We start from the raw sequence: 14,854 nt of genomic DNA, 5'->3' as shown, positions 1-14,854 counted from the left end.
TGAGTTACATTGTACAAGCTGGAAGCTTATCATGAACATTTAGTTCTAGTTTGTAGTTGAAATCTTCATTTAACTGTTTAACCATATGTATTTGTTTGAGTATGGACCATAGCACGGTCCCCTGGGTAGGGCACTGGACCAGGACTAAGGGGACCTGAGTTCCCTGCCTTGCTCTGCCACTGACCTACTGTGTAACTTTGGGCAAGTTGCTTCACCTCTCTGTAGCTCTTTTTCCCCACTCACCCTTTGCCAGTCTTTCTATTTGGGGCTGCAAGCTCCTTGGGGCAGTGATGGTCTCTTACAATGGGGTGCTGATCTCAGCTGAGGCTTTTAGATTCTACTGTAGTATAAAAATAATGATAATTCATTTAGGCACTTAAGAATGAATGCATGGTTACATATAGGGGCCTTATACTAAAGCACAAACACAAAATGTAGACAGTTCTCTTTACCAGAGAAAGATTATAATTCTAAAATAGATAAAGAATTGATTGAACAATATCTGGAAGGGAGAATATGATAGTATTACTGTAAATTACATAATTCAAAGATGGTTATTAGGGATTTGATAAATCAGGGATCAGCAACCTTCGGCCCTTGGCCCACCAGGGTAAGCCCTCTGGTGGGCCAAGCTGGTTTGTTTACCTGCCACGTCCACAGGTTCGGCCGATCATGGCTCCCACTGGCCACAGTTTGCCACTCCAGGCCAATGAGGGCTGCAGGAAGTGGCGCGGGCTGAGGGATGTGCTGGCTGCCGTTTCCTGCCACCCCCATTGGCCTGGAGTGGCAAACCACGGCTAGTGGGAGCCGCGATTGGCTGAACCTGCGGATGCGGCAGGTAAACAAACTAACCTGGTCCACCAGGGGGCTTGCCTTGGCGGGCCACATACCAAAGGTTGCTAGTCCCTGTGATAAATAGATTAGGTCCAATATGTTATGGTCAGGCTGTCTTGTTTTCATTGACTTGTATAACGAACTCAAGCAATATAAACCATATCTTATTAAAGGTGTGCTTGTTTTCATTAGCATTAAATGAAAATGCTTTGGGTGGGCAGTGGGTTTGTCTATAATTTTGGCAGTAGATAAAATCTTCCATTAATGTAACAAAATCCCCCAACTCTGTTTTGGCATGTATTTCTGGAGAGTTGTCAATTTGAGTTACTAATGGCCAGATTCCCACGAGTGTGAATGGAGAACCCAGACGTTCCCATTGAAAAGAATGGGAGCTGCTGAGTGTGCCACACATTTGAAAATCAGGCACTTTGAGTGCCTCAAGATAGATTAATGGATAAATTTTTAAAAACGGTCTGATCCTGCACCACTGAAATCAGTTGGAGCTTTGTCATTGATTTTAGTGGGAACAAGATCAGCCTCTTAGTAGCCTGAGTCCCATTTTCAACCCACTTCACCCTAGTGGACACTTCCTCCATATCACTGTACAATAGCCTTTCAAAATATCAACATGAAAAACAACAAGGTAGGTCAGGAAACAAACATTAAAAAAAAAGTTTAACTGGAAGACATATGAAATGTCTGTATCAAAATTAAAGTGCACACACAATTTCCAGTGTTTGTGTTCTAAGCCTGTGATACTAGGTAAATGAGACAGTAATTTGTTCTAAACATCATTTAAGAAAATGGACCAATTTCATGGCTGGCATAAGGAATTGCACCTTCTGTAGATTGATAGATTCCAAGACCAGAAGGGACCACTGTGATCATCTAGCCTGATCTCCCGTAGACCACAGGTCACAGAACCTCCAAAATATTCCTAAATCACATCTTTTAGAAAAAACATATGCAATCTTAATTTAAAAATGCCCAGGAATGGAGAATACACCACAACTCTTGGTAAACTGTTCCAGTGGTTAATACCTTCACTATTACAAATTTACACCTTATTTCCAGTCTGAATTTGTCTAGCTTCGACTTCCAGCCGTTGGATCATGTCATACCTTTCTCTGCTAGATTGAATAACTCATTGTTAAATATTTCTTCCCATGTAGGTACTTAAAGAGTGTAATCAAGTCATCCCTTAAATATTCTCTCTGTTACGCTAAATAGACTGACCTCCCTAAGTTTACCACTGAGAGCATGATTTCTCAACTTTTAATCATTCTTGTGGATCTTCTCTGAACCCTCTCCAATTTATGATCATCCTTCTTGAATTGTGAGCACCAGAACTGGACACAGTATTCCAGCAGTGGTTACACCAGTGCTAAATACAAAGGTAAAATAACCTCTCTACTGCTACTCGAGATTCCCTTAGTTCTGCATCCATGAATCGTATTAGCCCTTCTGGCCACAGCGTCGCACTGGGAACTCATGGTCAGCTGATTAATCACCCCCACCCACAAATCTTTTCCAGAGTCACTGCATCTCAGGATAGAGTCTCCCCTCCTGTAAGTATGGCCTACATTCTTAGTCCCTAGATGTTTACATTTACATTTAGTCATATTAAAATGCATATTGTTTGCTTTCACACAGTTTATCAATTGATCCAGATCACTCTGTATCAGTGACCTGTCCTCTTCTTTATTTACCACTATCCCAATTTTTTTGTGTCATCTGCAAACTTTATTCGTGATGATTTTATGTTTTCTTCTAGGTCATTGATAAAAATGTTAGTTAGTATAGGGCCAAGAACTGATCCCTGTGCGGACCCCACTAGAAACTCACCCACTTGATGATGATTCCCAATTTACAATTACATTTTGAGACCTAGCAATTCATCCATTTAATGTGTGCCATGTTAATTTTATTTCATTCTAGTTTTTTTAATCAAAATGTTGTGCAGTACCAAATCAAACGCCCTATAGAAGTTGAAGTATACTAAATCAGCACTATTACCTTTATCAGCCAAATCTGCAATCTTATCAAAAAAAGATCAAGTAATTTGGTTGTTACAAAGAATCTCCAGGCCTCTCCTCCTTGGTGAATTTGACCCAATGTATGTGGCCATTTACCATATATGAATGAAATCACAAGAAGATCTGTTCTTTTACATTTCACACAGTACTTGTTGTCCATACCACAGTGGGGAGATTTTACTCAAAAACCACAGGTTGTCGTAGCGATGTTTCCAAATTTGGTCCAATTAAGCATAAAATAAGGAGATCTTGCTAAGTCTGGCTGTGCTCACTGGTTTCCAGGTTCCTATATAATTAATATAATTTGTTGCTTGTTTGTGTAAATTTAATTTATGTGGCAGTAATTTAAAAACAAATGCCTATTGCTTCCCATATTTTGAGTAGATCACCAAAGCTTAGAAATACACTGGACAGGGACTCAGGAGACCTTGGTTTCAATTTCTACTCTGCAACTGTGGTCTAGTCACTTCACTTCTTTGTGCTTTTGTTTTAAAAGTCCATTTAGAGCAGGTGATCTCACAGTCATTCTCTGAAAATGGGAAAAGCAAGTCAAATATTTGGTTTTGTTAAGGGTATTTTTGCCAAGCACAGGACTTCTCATTGGTAGCTGCTCAGGCAGAGTGAATCTCACCCCAACAATTGATACTCAGGCAGATGTATTTGAAGTCACTCTACCGTACATGTATCTACTTAATATATGTTCATTACAAAAGTTGGTGTTAATGTTTGATTAATTAGCAGGGGAGAAAATAAGCTACCTAATAAACTAGCTACAATGCATCCTTCCAAATGAAGCAATCAGCTCTACTGTGCACAGCAATTCCATACCTAGCTACACAAAAGACAGATGATAGTGAATGCTGGGCTGGAAAAAAGCTCAGGTGGTGATTGAGAAAGTGAGGGAGGTAATGGCAGTGAAGCAAAATCACAGATAAAAAGCTAAAGAAGGAAACCAGAAACAAACATTTTGTAGAACAAGAATCTGAAAACTTTTAAACAGGAAACCAGTGGAAAATGTAACATTCAAAAAAGAGTTGCCAGAGGATAAAAAGTTCTTCTTTCATATAAAAGAAAAGAATGGTGATAGCTTTGAAAGAGATAATTCAATGGAGGATGTGCTGAGTAATTATTTAAGTATTTTTTGTAGTTGCCAAAACCACCTATTTTACTGCCAGTTAATTCCAATGTTTCGTAACTATGAGTACTACATCTTTTACCTTCAGATCATATAATCGTGGGATTTATTTTTTTTGTGTCTCCACCTAGTATCGTTAGGAACTGATTCTCTAAGTCATTCTCATGTATACTGTTATTCATCAAAATTATTGGTTGACCAATGACTAGACATGCAAGTATGACAAAAAGGGAGACATCCCAGAACAATAGCCCATTTAGCCTTTGTGTTCTACAACTAGACTAGGCTTCAACCAGTCTTCAGTAAATTTTCTCTATGGAACCCACTTTAACTAGGCATCTCCATTCCCCCAATACTATATTCTTTACCTTCTATTATTCTTTAGTCCTCTGTCTTTCTGATCTTTACTACCATTTGAAGATATGAAAGGTGATAAATCATACCATTCATTCTTCTGACTTTTGGAAATGTCAGGGAGCCCCTTGTTTTTATAGGTCTCCGACTAACATTGAAAATGTCTGTACAACTGTGTTTACATGGCCACAGTAATTGTGGCAACAATTAAATGGTCTAGTTAATTTGCTGATTCCAACGGAATCATACAGGCCTACTTAAGATATGCACACTAAAACCAAATCATTATAATCACAGTGAAAGCCAAAGGAATTTTTAATTATTAAGCCAGTACTGCAAAGTGTTGGTGGGATTGTAAAAACATGACAGGCAATTTCCAAGAGAACTTTAATTATACAAATTGCCTCATCCTTTTTATTTTTGACTAGAGCAATTGTAATATATCATTGCCAATTACTCTATTTTATTGGCTATTTAAACTTTTCAGCCAGTATAGTTTTCAATCTCTCTCTTCTACTCCACAAATGCAGATTGGCTGGATTATAGTATTACAGTAAGTGACGGAATTTACCCTTAACTGCAGTTTTTGCATTAGCAGTTTTGATTTTTTACTGTTAGTCCCCTCCATTCCCCTCATTCCCACCCCAGTTCAAAACTTCTTACCTGTTTCAGCAGGAACATTGGAATTATTGGATTCCTTACAAGCAGCTGTAAAAAGGTACTCAAGAACATCTAATACAGCTATTGCAAAACTGAAAACCACCCTGGAAACAGACAAGTAGGTTCTATGAGATTATCTGCTATATTGAATAGTTGTTTTAGAGTAGGAAACAGATTTCAACGGCAGTGGGACTACTTACCTGTGTAAAGTTAAGCACATATGTAACCCTTTGCGATACTGGGGTTTTAGTTTGTCAATGTATTAATGGGTTATAAATGCAACATTAAATAGATTGGTAAACAGGGATAACTTCTTTATACTATATTAAACTGCCTAGGAAGAAAATTAGTTATTTTTGGTTAATACCACACCAAGTAATTTTCTGAAATCAAATTCATTACAAAATTATTTCATTCTTTGCCAAAGTATGCTTTTAGCAGGGTTCTAGTAGGAAAATAGATAATCAGTTCAGAAAGAATTATTATATGCTGCTTCGTTTTCATATTAACTGTGGACCTTTTACATATCTAAGTCTGAAGTCAAAATCAAGATGACAGACAGAGTCTTGGCCATTGTTGCTCACCGAAAACCAACAGTCTTGCCTTGTCAAAAACAAGTTAATGGCATCAGTTCAGGAATAACTGGGTGAAATTCTGTGGCCTGTGTTACACAGGAAGTCAGACTAGATGCTCTAAGGATCTCTTCTGGTGCTAAAAATCCATCAACCTACGAAATTCTGGAAAAATTGGAGATGCTTCTGAGTGACAACCATGCTGCATTGAACTCTCTGTGGTGGGGAAGGCCAGAGATGCAGTAAGGGGACCTGAGTAGGTGGAAGTTTTCTGAAGGCAAGGTGCCAGGTTTTATTGAGGAAATACTGTTGAGGCTTATACACAAGGAATCATATCTTGATGCTAAAAATCTCACCAAATATAAACCAGTATTGAATCTTCCATTTGAGGAAAGACTATGGAGATAATTATAGCAACATAGTTATAGCAATATTCACAGTTACTTGCACAATGAAATACCTGTATAATTTTAAAAAAATAATAGCCAAAGTTGATAATGTTTAAAATCACCTCAACATTTTTGTTCATATACATGATGATCTTTTAGTGTTTTTGAGTTTAAAGAAAGTTTCTTAGAGATTCTTCAACTTCTTAGGAAAATAGGCCCATTCATTGTTACAGTTCCAATTAAATGACAAACATACACCAATAACTTTTATTTTAAAAAATAAGAAACACATCCCGTGAAATCATGCCCAGTGAGTTTCACCATGGACTAAATTCATAACCTCTGGGGGGAAAGGGTTTGTAGTGGAATCACTGACGAAATAAGCTTTCCCAGCAGAATGAGTCCTAGTATAAGTCTTTGAAACACAAACTAATACCGCTATAGAATACGTATCTATTTTAAAAATTAGAGAGAAAAGGTCTTTGAAATAAAGTCCTCCAACCTATACTGCTTTTGGCAATGGATATTCAGGAAACCTACATGTACAGCATATACCACACAAATAGCATTTAATAAATTCCCCAAGTCTGGTATGCAGGCTTCAATGAGTTCTGAACATCAGCTGAGACAGGCTCAATTTGTTTCCTCCCATTTAGCCTTGATGAAAAAATATCAAGACAAACCATTTTCCTACAGGAAAATGAATATATTAGTATCTCTCTACAAAGAACGATTATTCTCTGCTGGAAGAGGATGTTACCACATACCCAACCCCCACTATTTAGACTCACCAGAAAAGAATCCAGAAATCTTAATGAGTGCAAATCAAATAATCCACATAAAATAACCACAGTGGAAGAAGTTTGTATATGGTTCTATCTTGCTTGAGATTTGAAGTGTCTCGATTTTACTTCTCCAACATAACTCCTCAGCAAGATTAGAGTATTGGAATAATTCAATACTCTTTGATTAAATTTCTTTTACATACATTTTCAACCACACTCTAGAGAAGCATAGAAGAAAAAGGTTTAGCTGCGAGGAATCAATGAATGTTCAGGGACAGCTATTTTTTTTTTTTAATTTTCTGGAGGCAATTCAGTCTCTGTCACACCACTTTTGTTCCCACTGTTGTTATTATTCCCAAATAACTTGGGAGACTGAGTGGTCCCATAAACTTATTTCGTTGTCGTCTTCTTCCACTTCCATCCCATCCAGGATTTAGCAAATGGGTCTACAATATTCATTTTGGCTAAATTCCTCATTTCAGATCTCTCCCTTTTGATAGAAGATGTGTATTATTTTCCTGTGTGCCATTTTTAATATGTTGGGGTTAGTAGAGACCTGGATACCAAGAATAGTAGAAAAGAGGGAACAGAGGAAATTAGTCTTGCCATACCAAAACAGACCAATGGCCCATGATAATTTGGTATCCTGTCCCAGACATTTGCCTCTACCAGATATATTCCAAGAAGGCAGAACACTACCATAGTTTACCTAATTTTCAAAACTGTACCAAAGGATAGGCAGAGGAAGGAGAAGAATATTTTCTTCTAACCCTAAATGGTGATCACTTTAAACCCTGAAGCCTCTGAATTGAAAACCCTTGGAATTTTACCCAACCTACTATGGTACAAATGTTGATGCTATTTTTCCCTGATAAGTGTCTAATTTTATTAAACTTGTCCCAATATTTTTCCAAGTAATGTATTGCAGCCGCAAGTTCCAAAGATTACCCATTCATTGCTGTGGCATCTGTCTCAAATTTTCTATTAAACCACTTCAGAGCTGGTGGATTTTAAAATTTGAAAGACTGGTCTACTCTGGTAAACAATCAGCTGTGAAACAACACAATGAGCCAAATGTCTCCAACAAACTAGTACATGCACATGAAGATGAGACTAGCTGGGCTAGCTGTCAGCCCACAGAAACTCAGCAATTAGCGTCTAGACGACTTACTTCATGCATTTTAAATCACATTGTGAATTTAAGTGTAATGTATACTGGGAGCCAATGTAAGACACATCTGAGAAATAATTTAATTAGTTATCTTAATCAAATAAATAGATCTGTTCAGTAACCCCTTTCACAGTAGTCATTGACTCATTACTGAAATTGAAAAACTAAGAGGGCACAAGCTAGCTTTGGCACAGAGACACCATGAAATGTTCAAGTGTTATGTAAATGTTTAATAAAAAGCTGAGTCACCCTAACTATCTTCAGTTAAACAGAAACCCACATCATTCCTCCACCCATGACCAGGAAAGCTTACCAAGCACAGGCATATTTGTGTATACTTACTACATAAAGCTACTGTGCGCCACTTTATATAGGAACCATGCATACCCACAGTCATCAGCAGAACTGAAGAAGACTTTCTCCTATGGTTACAAGCCCACATTTGCCAGCCATGTTGCAAGACAAATCAAGGGTCAAGCACTGGAACCGATGAGTCAGCTTAGCCCAAAGCAAGTGCCAAAGTCAGTAACAAAAGGGACTCCCAAAATCCGTCATTTCTCCTCTTTTATCAAAGATCTCCATTACTGTAGTGTTGAGATTTGGCACATTTTAAGACCTTTCTGTGCCACTTCATGCTTCATCCAGAGGGAGTTATTTAAACACATGAGAAGATGCTCTCTCTCTGGCTTTTGTGACACCTGTCAGCCTTGGGATTTAGAGGATGGGCTTGGAAACCAAGTTTAGATCTCTTGAGTGGTGGCTATTACCATAGGGTTGAGTCTGCTCAGTCTGATGTGGGTTTTTTTCCTGTTTGGTTGGGTTTTGGGGGTGAAGTGGGGGAGAGGGGGTTGTTTGTTTAATTGCCTTATTTCCACATCTAACTTGTTAACCTCATCCCAGATAAATGTTAATATCCAGCAAGATGGTATATTAGATCACAGTAGGTGACTAAACTGCATCACAGCTAATTTTTTTGGATCTCTCCTCTGTATTAGTAAATCACGCATATGCCCGGGAAGGAAACTGCCTATGGTAATAGTGTACCTTATTAGTTTCCTGTAACAGATGAGAATATCTCTTACCTGATAAAAAGAGATCCTGAAAACTGAAATAGTTTCAAACAATGCTGCTCAGTAAGACTTACTTATGTTACACTCTCATGGATTAACTGTAGCATTTTAATCACTTACAATAAGGAAGCTAGATAAACTACATGGTGCATAATTTATTATTTATTTGTCATGTCACCTGAATAAAGGGCCAACATAAATGTGAGACGTACAGCCAGAAGTTTCAGAAGAGACTAGTGACTTTGAGTGCCCAAATTGAGACAAGTTGAAGCAGCCAATTTTCAGAAAATGCTGAGCACCCACACTCTAAGTCAGGCTCCTTGATGATATCTCAAGTTGCGCACAGAACAAACACTAATCACTTTTTAAAGTCTTCACCAATAAACTTAAAAACCTCTCTATAAATATATAGCTGGATCCTTTTTCTAATGGCCATTCTGGTTTGTGTCAGAAACAAACAACTGACCTGTTAACAGCATGGATCAGCTTCACTATTCATTTTTACTTCTAAGTTTTGAAATACTTGAGTAGCACACAAAAGTATCAGTCTGTTGGCAGCAAAACTCCATGAAGCTCTTCACAAGTATTATGATCCTTAGTTTTTCAGCATGCTGTTACATTAGCCAGTCAGTCCAGCAGTAGAGGTTAAGCGTAGAAGATAGAGTGTCACTACGCTGATTAGCCACTTTTAGGCCACCTCTCTCACTTACACCAGGGCAGAGCAGAAATAACCTCACTGAAGCCAAAGATGTTACCTCAATGTAAGACTGGTCTGAGAAGAGAATCACTCCCTTGTTTGCCAATCCCCCAAAGGGCAAAAATCATGAATCATGTGCCCCCATCAAAATCATGAGACTAGCTTTAAAATAGTTAATTTTTTTAAAATAAGACATTTGAGGTCTTTTTATTTGGTGCCTTTAGAGTTCACATGTTCAAGCTTTACTCTGCGGCCAAGAGAGCTAGAAACTTTCATTAAAAAAAAAAAGAAAGAGTAAGCGGAGATTCTCACAATCACGTGATTCCTGTAGCTGAGGCTTTAAAAAGAGCACCGAAATGTCACGAGTCTGATGACAGTCAGCAACACTGTGTGTTTTACCATGCCAAGATGCAGTTGAAAAATGTTCACTGACCAGGGCGGCGAGTTATACGGGCCCACAGAGCCCAAGCTCCAACAAATTCAGGGCCCAGGGGGGCTGGCTGCCCCAATGTTCGGAGCTGGGTCTCTCCCCCAGCCCCACCTGCTGCCCACATGAGCATCCTTAGCTGCCCCCTGAAGCTCCGCACTGCGCTCCCTCACTGGTTGCTGCTGGCTACCCCAACCCCGTCCCAGCCTAGAGCACACACCCAGCACTCAAACTCCCTCCCACACCCAGCACCCAAACCCCCTTCTGCATCCAAACTCCCTCCCAGAGCCTGCACCCAAACTCCCTTCTGCACCCCAGCCCAGAGCCTGCACCCAACACCCAAACTCCATCCCAGAGCCCACACCCCTCCTGCACCCAAACTCCCTCCCAGAGCCTTAGGCAGGTTGGGGTGGAGGGGCCTGGCCCTGTTCTGGGCACCATCAACAATTATACAAACCTGCCACCCCTGTCACTGACTGATTTAGTCACTGTTTAGTTTTTGAACATATAGGCTTTTCTCTCTCCTTTTTCTTCTATGTATGCATGTATTTAATTAGAATTTTCTGTATTCAAGCACTTTGACCTAGGTTAAGAGAAAATATAATCAAAGTAAATAATTGTATCAGGCTTTGCAGTATTGTTAGAGCACCATAGCTCTGGCAAGTTCTGAGACTCCAAACCAAAAAGCATTGTTGCTGTCTCAGGCTCTCTGTTAATAGGCTTCACATTACCTGCTGGCCAACTGCTGAGTAAGGATAATAATTAGCTTTCAATTATAACTAGAAACATTTTCACTTGTTTCACTCGTATATCCCTAGATCTTCTACTTTGTCTAATTAGTGTGTTCTCTGGAAAACCACCAAAGCTTTGAGAGAAAATACGAAGATCTACCTCCACATTACAGTCCTAAAATACTACGCCTAAGTCTTAAAATATTCAGTCCCCAAAGCCCTCACCCACTAGCATGTGATATAGGCATAGTGTGCTAAAAATATTAAGTAATTAATCACCACAACCTCTTTGGAGGTAGGTATCTTGTATGTAATACTTCTAGAAGCTGAACCTGGTCATTTGGCATGTCTTATGCCTTGCACTGATATGGCGAACAATAAAAAAAACAACAGCATTCCCAGTGAACAATATCAGTTTGATACAGTATATACAACATACCTACAATAATAAGTATCTGTTTAGTGCGTAATATGTAATGCTTTTTTATAAACAAAATAACCCAGGATCATTAGTTAATGCTTACATTTTCCCACCAACACTGTATTAACCTAAATAAACTATATGACACTGCTCTTTTAACTCAGGCATGCTAAAACTCACCAGTCAACATCCATTGCTTTATGAGCGTTCCATTGGGGTAATCTCAAAAAGCCAATAACTATGATGTAAGAAATCTTTATGGATTTAATACTCTAGATTGAGCACTACTTTTAAATTTGCTTTCTTACGCTTGGTTTGACATAAACGTCTTTTTTTCTGTAGCACTCCCATGCTTTCCAAATTGATTACATCAGTATGATGGGGAAGGGACTATGTATGTGACACAAGCATTAGTTATGCTGAATAAAATTCACCAAAGGAGGATTCTGCGACACTCGAAATGCTGAGATATCAAATGCATAGTAAATTGCTGTGTCAGTTAAAGTTTTAGAGAGTTTGTATTTTTCAAAATTGCATCTAGAATAATGTGGTTTCCAGTTGCCTAGAGAAGTCTGAGATAATAAAAAGTAATTATAGGTACAACAAAACATACAAAAATGTTACTTAGAAAGATAAATGTCTGACTACATTGCCTTCTGAAACTCACACCAGTTACTGCATACATGTAACCTGGCGCCAAAATCCGAGGGACAGCAGTACTGAAGAATGGCACAGCAATATTCACTAAGAGTTCAGCTGTAAAAATAACAACTTAATTTTAATCAGAGTGAAACTGAATTACATAAGGTGCAGAAGATATTCTCTGAGCTTCTATATAACTCCACTTACTTAGCTCCCCAGGAGGCTATTAAGTGGCAACCTTTGATTTGCAGAAGCAAATTAAACTTATACAAGCCCGATCTAAACCAATGTTAAGAGTGTTCACACACAAAGTTGCACTTTAACAGCACACCTTTAGTTACCCAAATTTAACTCTGTGTTTAGTCTGAGTCACAAATGTTATGGCTTTCTAATCCAAATCTAGAGACTCAGGCCCAGAGGAAAGAGCTTATTGCAATCAGGGCAACAAGAATGAACAACTGTCCTCTAACCTATAACTGCAAAGTAGACACAGAGAAAAAAAAATCTTCGCATCCCGGGAAGAGGAACCCACTAACAAACTCCTGGAAATAAGCAAAGCAATGCAAGAGGTGTCCCAGGTTATGAAAGATACAGACAAAATGGTAGAACAACTTTATTGTAAGAACATGTGATTAATTCCTATCATTTTAGTGTAAGCAGAGTCAGGATGAGCTGTACCCTGACATCTGGTGGTGAATTATGGGAAGTGTGGAAAGAATGTCCGGAATGTGAAGTCTCAAATATTTGCAGAGGCACCCCCAGCAAGGTGCCAGCAAGGAGCCTGGGAATGGTTATTTTGACATTTCTGGGATCCCCAATTTCTTTGTATTGGGGCAGGATAAATAAAATGTTGCCACTTGATTATGTGAATGAGGAACTATGAGATGCTTTATGACAGAGATGTCTCAATATCAATTAAATGACACTTGCTAGACAAGGGACATGGGTTCCAAAACCCAGTGAATTGGGGGAGGTTGGGGGTTGGTGTGTTGGGGGGCATGGGTAGCCTCCTTTTGAAGGCCTGGAGTACCAATTGTCCAGCTTTCTTTCTCCACTGTTAAAGAGTAGAGCTAATTTTGATTTTATTAGGAGTCCATCTAGAGCCTGCTGAGCTGAATTCATGTTGGGCCAATGGTGCACCAGCACCAGGGCTCCCCTCCTAAGAGCTGAGCTGAGATCACCGAGTGCTGTGTTAACTAGTGGGGGAGCCTGAAGACCTATCGCGTTTATTCACATTTTCTTTAAGCAATAGTGTATTGTCACTTAATGCAGAGATATATTTTATGTCTTTTTTCTTCTTTTTATATAAAGTTTCTTTTAAGACTTTTGAGTTTTTTTCTCTCTGGGTAGATAAGGAAGAAGGGGAGAAATTCTTTTGTTTAGATCTACGAGGGTGAATCTCTGCGACACAGGGAATTGGGGGAGGGAGAAGCAAAGGGAGAAGATGTTTTTTCGTCTCTGTATTTGTGTCTCTTTGTGGAAGAGAGGAGAATGCTTTTTGGTATTGTGATGTAAAGGTGCTCGTAATCTCGGAGAGTTCAATGAACTCTGCACAAGGACCTGAGTTTTTCCAAAATGGGTCTTGTTTGGAACTCTGTAACTTAAATTGCTGACATTTTTCATTTGATTTATTATTTGAGTGCAGCATTATTGGACAATTGTTAGTCGTATACATAAATAGTATGTGGTACTTAAATCCTAATCCTAGGAGAAATTGATTCTAAATGAATGGAATGATTTTACAGTAGAACCATTTTTATTGTTGAGAGTTTCTGAATTATGTGCTGGTGAATTCACTTCAGTTTCACTTTCAGATGCCACCAATGAAAATAATTGGAAAATATTTATTCTGAAGCACTAGAATTATTCCCTCGATCTGATCTGCAAAAACTTATTTTAATATGTAAGACGTTGACTTGCTTCATTGACTTATTTTTACCTTTCTTCAATAACTACTAATAATAGGTTTACCTATTCGAGTTGAGCTGTTCCTTTTTCCCAAAAGTAAATAAAACTTACTGCAAACACGTAGTGGGTATTGTCCAGTAAATTATCGATGTCTTGCTGCATTACTAAGTCTTATTAACACTCACCTTCATTACTTCCTACTCTGATTTGAACCTTAGGTGCATAACCTGAAGTATAGCATCGAACAACTCTAAAGGCTGAATTACCAGCTTATTTAATTATCTCGCTGCACCAGCCAATTCCAGGTTTGGTCCCTCTGTCTCCAAAACCCTTCCCTGGGAACCCAAGATCAGAACCCTAGTCTACCACAAGGAAATAACCCACTTCTTCCCCTCTCTTCCACCCAGAATTTCTCTGGCTACTGAGAGTTCTGATGCCACCTTTTACATCACATACAACATGTTCCTCTCTCCACAAGAGACCAAAATCAGGGAAAAAATCTATCTCTCTTCCCCTTTCTTTCTCCCTCCCACCATTCCTGGTCGCAGATTCACCCTCCGTTCATTAACACAAGAGAATTTCCTCCCCTTCTTCCTTATCTACCCAGAGAGAAAAAAACCTCAACAGTCTTTAAAGAAACTTTATATAAAAAAAGAAACATAAAATATATCTCTGCATTAAGGTGCAATACACTATTGCTTAAAGAAAATGTGAATAACAGCTCTCTTCTTTCCCCTCCGTGTGTTAGAGCTGCTTTTATTCATTTTCTTTAGCATACCCGTATTTTCATTATGTGAATAATTTTATGCTTTTTTCTTTTTATAAATTTTCTTTTAAATGGGTTTTTCTTTCTCGGGAGGATAAAAGGGAAATTCTATGGTTAGATTAGGAGGTGAATCTCTGCAACATGGATTGGTGGGAATACAAGGGGAAGAATTAGATTCTTTTCTTCTCTGTATTGTTGAGCTCTTTGTGAGAGATAACACTTTTTATGTTATGTAAAAGGGGCTCAAAGTAATCTC

This window comes from Chelonoidis abingdonii, chromosome 1 (genome assembly GCF_003597395.2).
Source record: "Chelonoidis abingdonii isolate Lonesome George chromosome 1, CheloAbing_2.0, whole genome shotgun sequence".
Taxonomy (NCBI): domain Eukaryota; kingdom Metazoa; phylum Chordata; order Testudines; family Testudinidae; genus Chelonoidis; species Chelonoidis abingdonii.
Note: the sequence above shows the minus strand (reverse complement) of the source record.